This window comes from Peromyscus leucopus, chromosome X (assembly GCF_004664715.2).
Source record: "Peromyscus leucopus breed LL Stock chromosome X, UCI_PerLeu_2.1, whole genome shotgun sequence".
Lineage (NCBI taxonomy): Eukaryota > Metazoa > Chordata > Mammalia > Rodentia > Cricetidae > Peromyscus > Peromyscus leucopus.
The window spans coordinates 101,268,115-101,287,056 of record NC_051083.1 but is presented as its reverse complement, the minus strand read 5'-3'; the positions used below and the strand labels follow the sequence as shown (position 1 = coordinate 101,287,056).

General features: G+C 41.4%; 1 pseudogene; it reads left to right on the top strand.

The window, feature by feature from the left end:
* The window catches only part of LOC119086612, a 73,850-nt pseudogene extending 55,784 nt beyond the window's left edge, over positions 1–18,066 (top strand).
* Positions 18,067–18,942: the final 876 nt, after the last annotated feature.

Genomic DNA, 18,942 nt, shown 5'->3' with positions numbered 1-18,942 from the left:
AATACTGCAGCACCTACCTGCAGCCAAAAGACACAGGCCTATTATTGTTTTAACCTAAAATTTGATTGATGGTTGAATTTCTTCTTTTCCTCCCACTTCAGAAACTATTTGGAAGGACCTCACACTGTGATTCTAGCTACTCCAACAACTATCAAATTTCCTAAAAGCAGATCCTGGGCTCATAACTCTCAAATCCATTCTTGGAGGCCAAAACACAAAGCAGAAAAAAAGATCCAAATAGAGGGATGCCTTGGTAAGCCTTTTAAGATACTCTAGTGGACTTTGACTCAGACATTAAAAAAAAATATCCCTTGTTCTGGCTCCTTTTGATTCTCTGTGAGGGCCTGTAATGCTAATAACTCTTGCTTTGACTTCTTCGCATCTCTTTCCAGGCATTAGTCAAGGGCTTCCTCTACTTCTTTCTCCTGGCTACTATACAAATTAGTCTACCCATGTACTTTTGTGATCTTTAAGAGAAGCCCACTAGAGGAGTACCACAATTCCTATACCTAATGCTCCCATTCATCTTAGGAAGCCAGATTAGTCATTACCCCAGTTCTATACTAACCGTTAGAGGTATCTCTTTGGGGGAGAGAACAGTGAACAAGGGGTGGAAATTGGCTAAGCAGTTTAGTATATGAAGACCCCAGAAGAAATTAAGTAGTTTCTTTCTTGGCAAAAGAGCACAAATCTTCTTGGTCTTTGGGGTAGCTTTTTCCTTTTTGGAGGTCAGAGATGCAAGAAGTGTTTAGGGGATCTGATCACTGATCTGGTTCCTAAATGATTTTAAGTTTACCTCTTCAGAGTGGGGAATGTTAGAGTAGATATAAAGGATCCTTCTGGCAAAGAGAATAGAATCTCTGACTTGGGCGGAGATCTAAACTTCCATTTGGACAGTGTGGTTTTTAAAATGAGAATTGTCCCTTACAGGCTCAGGTATTTCAACAGTTGGTGATACTCTTTGGAGAGGTTATGGAATTTTTTGTGTCCCCCCAATATATTGTGCACCCTAATAAACTTATCTGGGATCAGAGAACAGAACAGCCACTAGATAGACATAGAAGCCAGGCATGGTGGCACACACCTTTAATGCCAGGGCTTGAGATTTCATGTCCTGCTTGGGAAGGACACACACTTTTAATCCCAGGAAGTGATGGTAGGAAGCAGAAAGTTATATAATGCATGAGGACCAGGAACTAGAGTTCTTGTTAAGCTTTTAGGATTTTAGCAGCAGTTCAGCTGAGATCCATTTGGATGAGGACACGGAGGCTTCCAGTTTGAGGAAACAAGATCAGCTGAGGAATTGGCAAGGTGAGGTTTGCTGTGGCTTGTTCTGATTCTGTGATCATTCAGCGTTCATCCCAATACCTGGCTCCTGAGATTTTTTTTTTATTAATAGGGCCTTTTAAGATTTGTGTTACATAGCCTTGCCAGAAGAAATGCATCACTGGGGACTGAGCATAAGGTTTGAGAGTTTACAGCCTTGCTCCACTTCCAGTTAGTTCTTACTCTTTCTGAATGTGGACAATCATGTGATCTCTGAGCTTCCCAATCTGTCCATCTGTGAGTATGCTTTCTCAGCTACTATGGACTCTTTCTCTAGAACTTTAAGCCAAAATGAACTCTTTCTTTTACAATTCACTTTTGGTCATGGTATTTATCACAGCAAGCAAAAGTTACTGATACAGTGTCATTGACCTGACTACAGGACTACCCCTCTGGAAGGTGGGTTCTCATTGAGCAACACTACAGAGATAGGAGAATAATAACTCTTCTTTTAAAGAGTACTAAATTGTTCCTAACCACAATTTCCACACAACTCCTATAACCCTAGAAGCCATGAGCTTTCACTGGGTCTGCTCAACTTTCTGAGTCTCTTAACTTTGCAACTTTTCCTTTTCCTTTATTCTGTCTTCTTTCAGATGTTGATCAAAAATCAAAGTGTGCTTTTTCTGATATGTTGGGATTACAATCTTTCTCTGGAGCTTCTCTGTAAACTCTCGACCAGAGGGCTGCCCCATGGTCGACGTTCATGCCAGTAAGTCAAAGAACATGGCTGTTTTCTTCCCCACCTCTATTATCTTCCTTTAGACTGATGTTGGTATTCACATCTTGGCAAACCAAGTTTTTTCTTTTAAGATATAATAAAACTTTCCTTGAGCATCAAGAAATGTTTCTCTCTACATCAATTAATGAAATCAAAATCACCTGTTACACAGGTATACACAGAAGCCCATCTCCAGGATGATTTTAGATCTTGTCAAGTGAAACTCAGTTTCAATCAATTTTTAATGTATTTCCATATTGTATATGGTTTAATATTCTTATTAGAGCAGTTTGTTTTCTCCTCACTGGATAGTACTGGATATTCAACCTCCAAGAATAGGCTGTGCTAGAAAAAATATTTTCCTCTAAATGAACACAAAATAAGGAAAGACGTGCAAGCCAACAAATGAAAAAAAATCACAACATGGAAACACAAGAAACATGAGAATACAAGTTAACATGACTCTCTTAAACAATATTAACACCTCAACTACTGAACCCATACATACTGAAATGGATGAAATTCCAGATATACTTTTCAAAGACTTTCTGATAAAAATGGAAAATGGCCTGAAAGAAGATCCATGAACTGTTGAGGAAAGCCAGCCACAGTGTGTGGTGCTATTTTATTTGTGCTGAAATGTGATATTTTACTTGTGCTTTAATAAATAACGTTTGCCTGGAGATCAAAGGAAATAGCAAGCCACTTTAAGTAAACATAGAAGTCAGGCAGCTGTAGCACACGCCCTTAATTCTATCACTTAGCATGCAGGATCTTTGTGTGTTCAAGGCCACACCAGGGAACAGAGCCAAGCATGGTGACACATGCCTTTAATCCCAGTGCCAGCCATAGAGACCTGGAGGTCTGTATAGACAGACATAAAGTGACAGAGCTGTGTAGGAAGAGCAAGTGATGTCACTGGGCTAAGAGAGCCAATGAGAGGGCAGAACAACAAGGGATATAGCATGGGTAGACAGGAAGTAACTCGCATTTGGAAGTTGCAGTGTTGGTGAGGTAAGGTTGGCTGGTATCTTTCCCTGTTTCCTTGATCTCTCAAAGCCTTTCACCCCTATATTTGGCTCTGTGTTTTTTTATTTAATAAGACCATTTAGAAATTCGTCTACAACAAAGAGTAAAATTCAGCATAGATGAGAAGTTAGTGACATGAAAGGGAAAGCAACAAATAAACTGACTTTAAACAACAACAATAACAAAGTGAAAAATATTGAGGATCACAACGTGACTCAACCAAGCACAAGAAAGAATCCCAGGAAGAATTACAAGTTTAAAGAAATACTACATCCAGTTAGCTGCAGTGGCACCGATCTGCAAGGCTCGCACTGGCTAAGGCCGGAGGGGCATCAGGCTGAGGCCAACTCTTGGGAGCCCTGAGGTCGGACCTCCTCTTATTCAACCTTATAATATTGCAAGTGCCTGCTAAGGCAAATAGGAAGGAGGAAACGGAGCTCTTGGGTATGGGAGAGAAAGGGGATTATTACTCTAGCCCGGAAGGACCCATCCCTGATCACCCAATGCCTCAGAACTTTGGCCCATCTGGCTTCCAAGCTTCTCCCATTTTTAGGCCTACCTTTGTGGACAGGCTTCACCTCCAGAGTGCCCCGAGTTAGGAGTAGGAATGGAGGCGGGAAAGAGGGGAAACCCAAGAGGAGCTCTCAGCCTTCAGAAGTCAGGTTCAAGTTGGTTCAGGAGTCACTGATAGTATTCGATCACCCTCCTCCCCCTGCTCCCCTTTCTTCCATTTCAGAAATGAAAAGAGGGCCACCAGAACAATCCCAAAACAGACTGTTCCTAAACCCCATGTGAAACAGACAGAGCCAAAAGGGGTATGGCCAGACTCTCTCTACGTATCTCAGTAATTGTTTTCAAATTGTCTTTTCATCCATATCCCAGAAAACCAGGGCTGACAGGATGGCTAAGCTGGTGACCTTACCTGTGGTCTCGATGGGTGAGTTGGTGCTGTGGAGCAGCTGCCGAGATCACTGTGCTGATGGGGGTGTTATCTGGACACTAAGAATATTCGTGTCTCATGAGGGCCTTCCACAGACTCAGGAAGGGGAGCCCCTGGACAGTCTCCAGTTCCCTTTCTTAACTGCCTTCTAGCTCCCATGAGACAGGAAATGAACAGAGAAAGAGGAGGCTCCTCCTTCAGACCTGGAATACTCCAGATAGCTGTCTGGGTTTCTGCTTGTCCAGTTCAACATCAGGCCCTCCCTGGGGTTTAAGTGTCACAGGTGAAAGGGAGAGTAGGAATTGGGCTGGGCGGGGTAGGGGGTGGTGGCGGGGCATGTTGAGCCATCGTGGTTCAAGTGCTGCCTTATGGTAAGATGCCTGAGGGTCACAAGGGAGGCAGACAGAACTTAAAGAAAGACAGAAAGAAAGTGAAGGAACAGAGGAAAGGGCAGATGGGTTGGATAGAGCCTACATTCACACCCAGCCCACACCTGCAAAAAAAAAAAAATACTACATCGATACATCAAATGAGAAACAACAAGAAACACAAACAAACAAACAAACAAACAAACAAAAAAGCATGAAAATGATGACTAGGAACTCAAAAATAAAATGTAATAAAAGATAAGATAACAGTTGAGTAACACTCCATTGTATAAATGTGCCACATTTTCTTTATCCACTCCCCGGTTGAGAGACATCTAGATTGCTTCCAGGTTCTGAATATTACAAATAAAGCTGCTATGAAGATAGTTGAGCAAGTGTCTTTGTGTTATGATTGAGCATCCTTTGCGTAGATACCCAAGAGTAGTATAGCTGGGTCTTGTGGGAGATTGATTTCCAGTTTTCTGAGAAACTGCCACACTGACTTCCAGGCAAATGAATGGAACTAGAAAAAATCATCCTGAGTGAGGTAACCCAGACCAAGAATGACAACACACAGCTGGAGAGATGGCTCAGAGGTTAAGAGCACTGTCTGCTCTTCTAGAGGTCCTGAGTTCAATTCCCAGCATCCACACAGTGGCTCACAACCATCTGTAATGAGATCTGGTGCCCTCTGCTGGCCTGCAGTGATACATGAGGCAGAATAATATATACATAATAAAGAAATAAATCTTTTTTAAAAAAAAGAATGACAAACACAGTATGTACTCACTCATAAGTGGATATTAGCTATAAAGTAAAGGATAACTATGTCAGGCTTTTCTTTTGGGTCACTGACCAGCTCCCAAATCATGACATAAAGACTTCTTACCAGTTATGAATGTTCAGCCTTGTCTCAGCTCTCATTTTAATCTGTTTCTCTTTATCTACCTCTTGCCTCAGGGCTTTTTACTTTTCTGTCTATTTTACTTTCCTGCTGTCTCTGTGTCTGGCTGGCTGGTGGCTTCCTGGCTTCTGGCCCCAGGCATCCTTCCCCTTGTTCTCCTCTGTTCTTCTTTTTGAGCCTAGATTCCTCCTCCTACTTATTCTCTCTGCCTGCCAACCCCACCTATCCCTCTCCTGCCTAGCTATGGGCCATTCATCTTTTTATTAGATCAATCAGATGCCTTAGGCAGCAAAGTGAAATAGCAATACGTCTTTACATAATTAAACAAATTCAATATAAACAAATGCAACACATCTTTATATTGTTAACAAAGGCAGCATAAACAAATGTAATGTAACTTTGCCCCAACAGATAACAATGTTACAATCCACAGACCCAGAGAGACTAAGTAAAAAGGAGGGTTCATGGGGTGGTTGTGGGAGGGGCATCAAGATCTCTCTGGGAAGGAGAAATAGAAGATACTTTGTGAGTGGACTGAGGGCAGGTGGGGATATGAACCTGAGCAATCAGGTTGTGTGTGGGGGGGAGAGTACCGAAAGAGACTACAAGAAGGGGGGGCAATTCTGGGTCAGGGAAAAACCTGGCACAAGGGAATCTCCCAGGAATCTACAGGATGACCCCAGGTAAGACTGGTGCCTAGCCCAATTTTCATCAGAGAGGCTTCATCTAGCAACTGATAGAAACAGATTGAGAGACCCACAGTCAAACTTTGGGCAAAGCTTGGGGAATCCTGCAGAAGAGGGGAAGAAAAGATTATAGGAGCCAGAGGGGTCAAGATTACAATAAGAAAACTCACAGAATAAACTAACTTGGGCTCATAGGGGCTCACAGAGACTGAACCAACAACCAGGGAGCCTGGATGGGACTGACCTAGGTACTCTGCACATGTGCTACAGTTGTATAACTTGGCCCTCTTGTGGGACTCCTAACAGTGAGAACAGGGGCTGTCTCTAACTCTTTTACTGGCTTTTGGAGAACTACTCCTCATACTGGATTGCCTTTTCCAACCTTAGTACATGGGGAGGTGCTTGGTCTTATTGCAACTTGACATGCCATATTTGTTGATACTCATGGGAGACCTGTCCTTTCCTGGACAGAAACAGAGGGGGAGTAGATTGGGCAGTGGGAACAGAGTGGGGGAGAACTGAGAGGGAAGGGAAATTGTGGCCAGGCTGTAAAATACACAAATAAATTTAATTTTTTAAAAAGATAAACAAAACCTTAAGTATCCAAGTGTTAAAAGAAGAAGCTGGAATTAAAAATTAAAGGCACTAAGAATGTGGTAAATGAAATTAAAACAGACATTTTTGAGGTTTAGATAAAGAAATGAATATTAAATGCATGATGCATTTAGAATTCCAAATAGATATGAACAAAGAACCTCTCCATAGCATAGCATGCTTAAGATTTCAAAAATAGAATCAAGGAGAATATCAAGAGCTGTAGAGCAGAAAACAGAACAAAACACTGAAATACAAAGACAGAAACATCCCAGTAACACCAAAACTCTCACTGGAAACCCTTACAGCTAGAAAAGCACAGATCATCTTTGAAGTTCTTAAATTGAATAACTACCAACAAGAAGAGACATCCTTTATTACTTACAAAGTAATAAGGACATTCAAGACAAACACATAGAGGATGATGACAGTTTAAATCATGAAGAAAGTATAATTTTATTGGAGGAGTACATGAACAAGGAAGAACCATGAAGAAACCCATCACGTACAACACAGGAAAGCAGTAAACCCCCAATGATAAGATAAAAAGAAACAGGAAACAATAATCTAACAATCCAAAAGAATCAACAAAATCACAAGAACTCTTAAACATCTCTAAATAATAACTTAAATATAAATGAGTGTAAATCATCAGTAAAGAGATGAAGAGTAGCTGACAGAATTGAAACTAGAATCAACTGTCTAGTTGTCTCAAAGAAATAGATGGGAGGTGGGCGGTGGGGAGGTGGAGAGGCCAGGGGAAGAGGAGGGAGGGGGAACTAGGGTTGGTATGTAAACTAAAAAAATTTAAATGAATATATAAAAGAAATAGAACTTACTTATAGACAAGGAGCAAAAGGATAGAAGACTAGCTACTGACTGAGTAGATATGGAGAGCAAGCAGATATAGCTATTTTGGTATACGATAGAGTAGACTTCAAATCAAAATTAGCAAGAATAGGTAAAAAACAGTAGATAAATTTTAGTAAAGTGAACTTTTACTAATCTACCAAGTATATGTAACTATTATGAACATATAGATACCAAATTTTGGGACTCTCAATTTCATATAATAAGCACTAAAGAAAAAGTCCTATAGGTCCACTTATAACACTAATCAATGATTTCAGTTCCTCATTCTCATCGTTAGATAGGTTATTTGAGCTGGTTACTTGTCTGGTTTCTGTAATGAAATACCCTGACAAAGCATCAAAAGAAATGAAGGGTTTGTATTGGCTCCCCATTCCAGGGTACAGTCTATCATTGCAGGGAGCCATGGCCACAGAGGCTTTAGATAGCTCGTAATTGTGCATCTACAATCAGAAAGCAGAGGGAGATGAATGTTGCTATTGAGGTCTGTAGCTTGAGAGTTTTTCCTGCCTTGCCCACAGTCAGGACAAACCTCTGCCACCCGCCAGTCCCACAACCGCTCAGACCCAACCAAGTAAACACAGACACTTATATTGCTTTCAAACTGTATGGCCGTGGCAGGCTTCTTGCTAACTGTTCCTTTATCTTAAATTAATCCATTTCTACAAATCTATACCTCGCCACATAGCTGGTGGCTTATCGGCGTCTTCACAGGCTGCTGGTCATGGCGGCGGCTGCAGTGTCTCTGGTCATGGCGGCGGCTGCAGCATCTCTGGTCATTGCGGCGGCTGCAGCATCTCTGGTCATTGCGGCGGCTGCAGCAAGTCCTTCTGCCCTCCTGTCCTTTTATCTGTTAGTCCCGCCTATCTTTCCTGCCTAGCCACGGCCGATCAGGTTTTATTTATTAACCAATCAGAACAACTTGACATACAGACCATCCCCCAGCACAGCCAAGTGCAGACCATCTCAAACACCTGCACTCAGGCCCATGGTCCTAATCATCCTCTATACGGACCTGCTGGGTAACGCCACAAAGAACCCAAGAAGGGCTCCCACAGGACATACAAATCATCCCACAGCACAGGTCTCCTTTTCCTTTTTAACTCAGTCCAGGACCCCAGGCCATGAAATGCTGACTCCCACATTTAGGATGAGTCTTCCCAACCCAGTTAAGCCAATCAAAATATCCCTGACAAGCATACCTTATCTAGTCCTTATCTAGATAAGCTCTCACAGGCTCCTTTTCTTCATTATTAGTCCTGTTGACAATCCACATAAAACATCACATCATATGAACTAAAGTTAACAAAGAAACATCAGAGCTAGACTAGAACATACATCGACTGGACTTAATAGATCCCTACAGGATACTTTATTAAATGGTTATGACATATACATTCTTCTTGGCACCCCATGGAATCTCCTCTAAAATATACAACATTGTGCAAATTTGTGCAAATTAAGTCTTAATGAACACAAACAATAAACACAGCTTATTTCATAAAATATAGTGGAAATAAAAATATAATAAGTCAATAACAAGAAAAGAACAGAAACTATACAAACACACAGATGCTGAACAATACACATACTTTACCAGGCTTAAAAGTTAGCATTCAAAGTGCGACTTGTTATGGCATTTTCATTCACTCCCTTTCCTTCCTTCCTTATTTTTATGTGTACTGGCATTTTACCTGCACATATGTCTGTGCACCACATACATGCCTGGTGCCTACAGAGGTCAGAAGAGGGTGCCATATCCCACAAGGACTGGAGTTACAAATAATTGTGAGCCAATGTATAGATCTGGAAATCAAATCCAGGTCCTCTGGAAGAGCAGCCGGTTCCCTTAAGTGCTAAGCCATCTCTCCATTGTCCTTTTCCATATTGCTGATCCTCCTGTATTGACATCCCAGATCCCATGACTTCTTTCTACTGGTTCATTGCTTCCTTCAGTAGCCATCCTGTGGTTATTTGAGTGACATGTCTCCTATATTCTCACATGTTTGAATACTTGGTCCCCAGTTGGGGGCTGTTTGGGGTGTTTTAGGAAGTATGAACTTGTTAAAGGATATATGTCATTATGGGCATGTGTTGAAAGCTGAAAGACTCACACAATGTCAGGGTCAGTCTCTCAGAATCCAACTTGTGGTTGGAGACGTGAGCTCACAGCTCCTATTCTTGGTACCATGCCTACTGTTTCCTGCCATTCTTTCCCACCATGATGGACTCTTATTTCTCTAGAATCATAAGGAAAATAACTTCTCCCTTCCATAAGTTGCCTTGATAATGTTGTTTTATCCCAGCAATAAAAGAGAAACTAGTATGCATCCCTTTATGTTTTTATGTCCTATGTATTCTATTATACTTTTTAATTTTTCCCCTGGAGGTCTCTTTTCTCTTCTCATACTTCATTTTCTTATTTTATGGCCTACCCCACATAACCACACATATACATACAAACATAAAAATTAAATCTCAAATCCACATATGAGAGAAAACCTATGGTAGTTCTCTCTTTCCAAATCTATGCCTCTTGACCTAACATAAGAATCTCCAGTTCTATCCATTTTCCTCCAAATGTCACCTTTTCATCTACCTTTTCAGTTGAATAAAATTCTCTCTATATATACATACTACATTTTATCTACTGATCTCATAAGAGAAAAGAATGGTTCCATTCCTTAGCTATTGTGAACATTGCAGCAAAAACCATGGATGTGCAAATATGTCAGAGGTAAGACTTAGGTTTCTTAGATCATTTGTTCAGGAGTGTTATAGCTAGGTCTTATAATAATTTTATTTTTAATTTTGAAATCATATGTACTGATTTATGCAGTGTGGCGTCAGTTTTCATTCCACCAGGGATACAAATAGGAAAGGAAGAAGTAAAATTATCCCTATTTGTACATAGTATAATCCTGTACTTAAGTCTTCAGCAGAAAATTCATGTATAGACATGTTCAGCAGGATACAAAATCAACATTTAAAAATCAGAAGCTTTTTTTGTATGTCAGAAAAGACTGTGCTGAGAAAGAAATAAAGAAAATAGCATTAAAAATTAATAGGTGCTGGGAGATAGTTCAATGGATAAAGTAGTTGCCACACACATGTGAGAACAAGAGTTCAGACCACCAGTACCCAAATAAGTGGTGAGTAAGTGAGGCTGCCCAACTATACTCTAGAAAGTTGGAAACTGGGGATACCCAAGGAAAGGCTAGCTAGCTAGACAAGCCACACAGTACTTCAGTAAATAAACTGTAGAGTCACCAAAACACCCAACATCAACATGTGGTCTCTGCGCACATAAACACATACACATGTACACCCATTCACATGTGAACCTACGTATATGGTATATGGACACACTACACATTCATGCCCATAACACACACACACACACACACACACACACACACACACACACACACACACGAGGTGGGGTTAGATGAACATAAGTAGAAAGGAAAAACTAAGGCTGTCTCCCTGAGACAGTGTCTTCTTGTTCCCAGAAGAACCTGCCAGGAGAAATAGCAGGAAGCCACAAGGCTGGGTATCTAGACAGGGCTAATACTCGAAAGGAAAGGACCTAGGGGCCCTAGGAAACATCCATGTTAGCTTCTGTTTAACTGACTTCCTATCTCAAGATTCTCCCAGCCTGAATGTATAAGTTATTAATTTTGTTTTCTGTGAGGCTTGGCCTTCTGTCTTTCCTGGTCATACACTTGTTGCTCATGCCAGGAAATGAACTTGGCACTCACCTAGACAACAATGGTCATTCCCATTACACACATAATAACAATAATCAATAAAAGCATAGGTATGAAAGTGCAGTAGTGAAATTCATGTCTTTGTATGCTGACAGAGTGAATAAAATATAAACTCTTTAGAAAAGAATGTTAATGAATGAGTTAAATGCTACAAAATATACTATTCAAATAGATGTTTTCCTTATTAAATTCACTATGCATAGAAGTTATTGTAGTTGAACAAAGTAAAATCTTTTAAATATTACCATTTTAGAGCAGTCATTCATGTATGTATAAACTATTATATTTATCTTTTATTGACTATCTGAACTAAACATAGTCATTGTAAGTTAAATTTAGAAAGCTATTTTGCACTGACTTTAGAAATGCCAAGCAGCAGGCCCAGGGAGGCCTGCCGCTGGGTCCCATCCCTGGGCCCCAGCCATTCCGGGGGAAGACCCACCCAACTTGGCCCCAGTTGCTGACCAGCAGGCAAGGCTCTCGTGGGAAGATTCCCCTTCTCCAAGACCTCCCAGGAGACCATGCAATCTATGCACTCTGCCCCCACACCCATCTGCCTGAGACCCCTGACAAACCCCCAACTCCCATGCAGCCCAGAGAGCTCCTATCAAGCCCAGAGAAAGAGAGTGCTCTCATTGGACAGAGCCATCATTGGACCAAGAGTAAACTCAGGAGACAGGGAATCTGCCAGCCCTGATTAGACCAAGAATGGCTTGCTGAGAAGTAGAATCTGCCACATCTCATTGGACCAACAGAGGCTTCCTGAAATGCAGAATTTGCCAGCTCTGACTGGACCAAGAACCCTGATATCTAGACCAAGACGAATCCATGAGTCACAGAATCAACAAGCCTGGGTTGACCCAAGAGCAGCTCCCTGAGACACAGAAGCTGCCTGCTCCAATCAGACCAAGAGCTAAGATTAGACCCAGAAGGGCCCCTTGAGACACAGGCACAACAAACACAGAGTGGACCAACAGCAACTCGCTCAGACACAGTCACCTCCTATACCTATTAGATGAGGAGATGGGCAGACATCAAGGCCGTACACACAACAACATAGAGAGCAATACAGCATCACCAGAACCATCCTTTAACAGCAAGACCTGAACATCACAAGGTGGAAGAAGCAGAAGAAAACAACCTTAAGAATAGCATCATGAAGATGCTAGAGGCCTTTCAAGAAAAAATGAAATTGAAGAAAAGATAAACAAAAAAGTGGAGGAAATTAATAAAGAAGATGAGAAAAAGTCAAACAAAATGGAAAGAAATCTATAAAAAAACTAGAAGATAAGACAAGTAAAAAACCGAAAAAAAAAACCCAATAAATCCATTAAAGAAAACCATGAAAAAGCAAAGAAACAGGTAACAGAAACAGTTCAAGACCTGAAAAGGGAAATAGAAACAATGAAGAAGACACAAACAGAAGGAATGCTGGAAATAGAAAATCTGAGTAAATGAACAGGAAATAGATGCAAGCATAAGCAACAGAATACAAGAGTTGGAAGAGAGGATCTCTGGTGTAGAGGATACAAAAGAAGAAATAGATTCATCAAAGAAAATACTAATGCCAAAAATGTCATAACACAAAATGTCCAAGAAATCTGGGCATGAAAAGACCAAACCTAATAATAATAGGGGTAGGAAAATGAGAACACCAACTCAAAGGCACAGAAAATATATTCAACAAGATCATAGAAGAAAACTTTCCCAACTTAAAGAAGGAAATGCCTATGAAGATACAAGAAGCCTAAAGAACTTCAAACAGACTAGACCCCCCAAAAAAGTTCCCTCGCCACATAATAATTAAACAATTAAACATACAGAATAAAGAGAGAATATTAAGAGTAGCAAAGGAAAAAGGCCAAGTGATTTATAAAGGCAAACCCATCAGAATACACCATATAAACAAACTGAAAGAAAAACACATGATCATCTCACCAGATGCTGAAAAGGCATTTGACAAAATCCAACACTGCTTCATGATAAAGGTCTTGGAGAGATCAGGAATACAGGGAACATACCTAAACATAATGAAGGCAATTTACAGCAAGCCAACAGCAAACAAAGTAATTGGAGAGAAACTCAAAATGATTCCACTAAAATCAGGAACAAGGCAAGGTTGTCCACTCTCCCCATACTTATTTAATATAGTACTTAAAGTTCTATCCAGAGCAATAAGACAACATAAGGAGATCAAGTGGATACAGATTGGAAAGGAAGAAGTCAAGCTTTCCCTGTTTGCAGATGACATGATAGTATACATAAGTGACCCCAAAAATTAGACCAAGGAACTCATACAGCTTATAAACACCTTCAACAATTAGCAGGATACAAGATTAACTAAAAAAAATCAGTACCCCCACTATATACAATTGACAAACAGGCTGAGAAGGAAATCAGAGATACATCTCCCATTACAATAGCCACAAATGATATAAAATACCTTGGGGTAACTCTAACTAAGCAAGTGAAGGACCTATATGACAAGAACTTTAAGTCCCTGAAAAAAAATTGAAGATGTCAGAAAATGGAACGATCTGCCGTTCTCATGGATAGGCAGGAATAACATAGTAAAAATGACAATCTTACCAAAAACAATCTATAGATTCAATGCAATCCCCAACAAAATTCTTCACAGAGCTGGAAATAACAATACTCAACTTCATATGGAAAATAAAAAAACCCAGGACAGCCAAAAGATTCCTGTATAATAAAACAACCTCTGGAGGCGACACAATCCCTGACTTCAAGCTCTACTATAGAGCTACAGTAATAAAAACAGCTTGATACTTGCATAAAAACTGACATGTGGACCAATGGAATTGAATTGAAGACCCTGACATTAATCCGCACACCTAAAAACATATAATTTTTGACAAAGAAGCCAAAACTGTGCAATGGAAAAAAGAAAGCATCTTCAACAAATGGTGCTGGCATAACTGGATGTCAACATGTAGAAGGCTGCAAATAGATTCATATCTGTCACTGTGCACAAAACTTAAGTCCAAGTGGATCAAAGACCTCAACATAAATCCAGTTACTCTGAACCTGGTAGAAGAGAAAGTAGGAAGTAGTCTTGAATGCATTGGCACTGGAGATCACTTCCTAAATATAACACCAGTAGCACAGACACTGAGAGAAACAATTAATCAATGGGACCTCTTGAAACTGAGAAGCTTTTGTAGAGCAAAGGACATGGTCAACAAGACAAAGTGACAGCCTACACAATGGGAAAAGGTCTTCACCAACCCCACATCTGACAGAGGGCTGATATCCAGAATATATAAAGAACTCAAGAAATTAGACATCAAAATGCCCAACAGTCCAATTAAGAAATGGGCTATAGAGCTAAACAGAGAATTCTCAACAGAGGAAGCTCAAATGGCCAAAAGACATTTAAAGAATCGCTCAACAACCCTAATCATCAGGGAAATGGAAATCAAAATGACACTGAGATACTATCTTACACCTGTCAGAATGGCTGAGGTCAAAAACACTGAAGACAGCTTATGCTGGAGAGGGTGTGGAGCAAGGGGAACTCTCCTCCACTGTTGGTGAGAAAGCAAGCTTGTACAGCCAGTTTGGAAATCAATATGGTGTTTTCTTAGAAAATTGGGAATCAATCTCCCCCAAGACCCAACTATACCACTCTTGGGCATATAACCAAGGAATGCTCAATCATACCACAAGGGCACTTGCTCAGCTATGTTCATATCAGCATTGTTTGTAATAGCCAAAATCTGGAAACAACCTAGTTGCCCTTCAACTGAAGAATGGATAAATAAAATGTTGTACATATACACAACGGAGTATTACTCAGAAGAGAAAAACAATGACATCATGAGGTTTGCAGGAAAATGGATGGGTCTAGAAAAAATCATCCTGAGTGAGGTAACCCAGATTCAGAAAGACAAACACGGTATGTACTCACTCATAGGTGGATACTAGTTGTAAAGCAAAAGATTACTAGACTGCTACTCACAACTCCAGGGAGGCTATCTAGTAAAGAGGACCCTAAGAAAACACAGGGATCACCCAGTGACAGAGAAATGGATGAGATCTACATGAGCAAACTGGACATGGGGGGTTAATGATGGGCAAGGGTCGGGGGGGAAAGAGAGCTTAGGGGAGCAGGAGATCCAACTGGATCAAGAACAGAGAGCCAGAAAAAGGAAAGAGAGACCATGACAAATGAAGACCCCATGGGAATAGGAAGAAGCAAAGTACTAGAGAGGTCCCCAGAAATCCACAAAGATACCCCCACAATAGACTACTGGCAATGGTCGAGAGAAAGCCCAAACTGACCTACTCTGGTGATCCAGATGGCCAAACACCCTAACTGTTGTGATAGACCTCTCATCCAATGACTGATGGAAGCAGTTGCAGAGATCCATGGCCAGGTACCAGATGGAGCTCCAGGAGTGCAATTGGCAAGAGAGAGGAGAGATTATATGAGCAATAAATATTGAGACCATGATTGGAAAAAGCACAGGAACAAATAGCCAAACTAGTGGAAACAAATGAACTATGAACCAATAGCTGAGGAGCCCCCATGGAACTGGATCAGATCCTCTGGATAAGTGAGACAGTCATTTAGCTTGAACTATTTAGGAGGACCCCAGGCAGTAGGACCAGGACCTGTCCTTATTGCATGAGCTGGCTTTTTGGAACCTAGGGCCTATGCTGGGACACTTTGCTCAGCCTACATGAAGGGAGGAAGGGACTGGACCTGCCTCAACTGAATCTACCAGGCTGAGCTGAATCCCCAGGGGAGTTCTTGCCTCCTTGGAGGATGTGGAAATAGGGGGTGGATTTGGGGTGAGGGCAGGAGCGGGCGGGAGGAGGGAGGATAGGGGAATCCGTGGCTAATATGTAAAATTAAATTAATTATAAAAAAGAAAAAACTTAAAAATAAAAAAGAATTGCCAAGCTAATTCTCAAAAAGTGTATGTTATCTGAATTGATATTCATATTTCCTGTCCATTTTACCCTACACCAAGTTTTTCATGCCTAGCAGCATTATGATGATATGCAAATCCAATGTTTTCAAGGACCTCAAAAGACCAACAAGAAATTCAGATAAGTTAGTCAAAGATTTATGAGAGTTATGATATGTTCTAGTATGCAGATAAACACAGTGAGCTATAATATTAGACAAGAAGTCAAATTATCCCAGATTGTAGGAAAGGAATGGGTTTCCTGGAACCAGATACATTTAAAATTGAAAGTAGTGGCATAAATTGGGGCTAAACAATGGAAAGCATTGTGAAGTGTTTAGAAATTCCAAGGAGAAAGCATGTGCCATATCACTAAAGAAATGGCACAGGAAGATAATTTGAGGACAGGAAATTGCCCCAGTGCTTCTGAATGATGCAAGCCTGAGTGTCTATGGAGGCAAAGGGAAACAGAAATCCTTCATAAAAACAAATACAACACTGAAATAAATAAACAAAAGCCTTTCATCCAGCAACAACAAAAACTGCTCAAAGGAAAACTGGTAAAAGGTGCAACAAGCAAACCAAGTTTCTCTATCAGTAAGATAATATCTTCATCTATATCCTTAAATTTACACTCTCTGAGTATGTCAGCGGCCATATGAACATGACCTTTCCAAGAATCAACTTGACTAAGGGTTTCAAAAAAATCATTCTGTTCAACTCTGCCACAGCTGTGTCATTGGAATGAAAGTGAATGGCCCATGCAGAGCCACTAATATGAACCATTAGCCATATTGTACCTTCAGGGGAAGTACATGACCTTCCAAAAACAATCCAAATATGTAAATGTTACAGGACCCAACATGTAAACCATGACAGACAGAGCAATTGTTTAAGGCCACAGGGGCTGCATTCAGGAGTCCAACTGTGTGTGTGTGTGTGTGTGTGTGTGTGTGTGTTCTGAATCTGTGAACTTTAGCAAAAGCATATAAGAGTACTGGAAAAACAACTTGCATCTGTACTCAAAGGAGATTGTTTTTCTTCTCCTTATTGTCCCCACAATAAATATCTATGTATAATAGGTACTTCCATAATAAGAACATTGCAGTAAGTATTATTAAGCAATCTAGAGGTGTATTTCAGCATACAGGAAGACTTTCACAGAAGGCACAAATTTAGCTAGAAAATCCCTGGATAGGCCATCCTTAAAATGCAGAATACCATTTGTAATATCAATTCCAGGCATCCTCTGCTTTATCCAAATGCTATTACTTGTTCTTTCCCTAGCACAATAAGCAGTGATTGGCTGGCCCGCACAGTCTCTGAGGAGCAAGGGTCTGAATCACCTTTTCTCATTCAGTTATGAGGCTCCATCAGACCTCACCGCAACACTGATGGCCTCCTGACAGCAGATACCATCTTGGTGCAAGAGGGACCTGAGAGCACAGTCTCCCAAGCATTCCTTGCCTTTCACAATCATGGTGCCCATTCAACAATCCTTGTTACAGTCTCTGACAGGGGGCATAAGACTAGCCTTTCCCAGTCATGGTGCCCCTTCAACAGTCCTTATCATGGCCGCTGACAGTGGGCACCAGACTAGCTAGCATTTTTGAACCTAAGGGAGAAGAGAGGGTCCTCAGCATCCCTCCTCATTCAGAAAACTTGGAGGTTTGCCCTGCTACTGCATGCAGAACGGCCAGGTGAGGCAGCTCGGGACTGGCCAGTGCAGGCCCGAGGACAGCCATTCTAAGGGCCCCTCTCGAACGTTGCTGGATTCCTGAGGCCAACTGTCACTCGAATTTTGTGTGCTTCTTTCAGACATGTCCGCAGTTCTCAGGAAAGGAGAGCCTCTCTGAGAGGATACTGCTTAGATGCCACTTGCCATGAGTCACCATTGGCAAGTACATTCGCTACCCCTTGAGAGTGGCGATTTCCCATTTCCCTTTTCCCTGTTCAACTATCTTACTGGCTAAATGGCCAGACGTATGGAGAGAGGCCAGCAAGCCTCAGCCCGGACGTTACCCTCTGACCATAGACCGCAGTTTTCCCAGCCTTCCCAGCCTGGGACCCCTTTCAGTGTCCTCCAAAGGGATGAGAACACCTCACCCAAATGGGGGAAGCACTTGACCAGCATCAAAGGCCCAAGGGACTTTGCACCTCCGGGGGTGATTCGACTGAGTAGACATAAGTTCAGGAGCCAGAAGCCCTATGAGGACAAAACATTCAAAGTCCACTACTTGTGGACTGCAGATAGCCTGCAGAGTCTTGGGGCTTTTTCAAAGAGTACATCCAGTAAGAATACCCTGAACCCAATAAAGGAGCTGAAAGAGAACAAGGGAGGGAAAGTTCCACTTTCGCGGGAGGTTCCTGAGTGCAGGAGTAACCCATTGAGCAGGGAACCCAGACCATCTGCCTTACAGCCTGCCACCAGAAAAAGAGTGGCCTCCATTTTTGGACCCATACCTGGGAAGGTAAAAAGAAGCCTGACTATGTCTACTGTGTTTGAGGAACCTATGGACTTTGACCAATTAGACACCAGAGTAAGTGCAACATCTTCAGGACACTGTGCTGGAGATGCTAGTGAAAAATTCAAAGATAACACAGTGCCTGGGCCATCTTCTGCTGACTCTCCCACTAACCAACGTGGACTGGTAATTTCCCCACATATTCAAGGGGCCCTGCAACTGTCTTCACCTACCCACGGAGCTATGGGATCTTCCCCTTCTTCCCAAGATGCTCAGAAACTGTCCCTATCCACCCAAGAGGTTCTGAGAAGACCCCAATGTAACAAATGTGC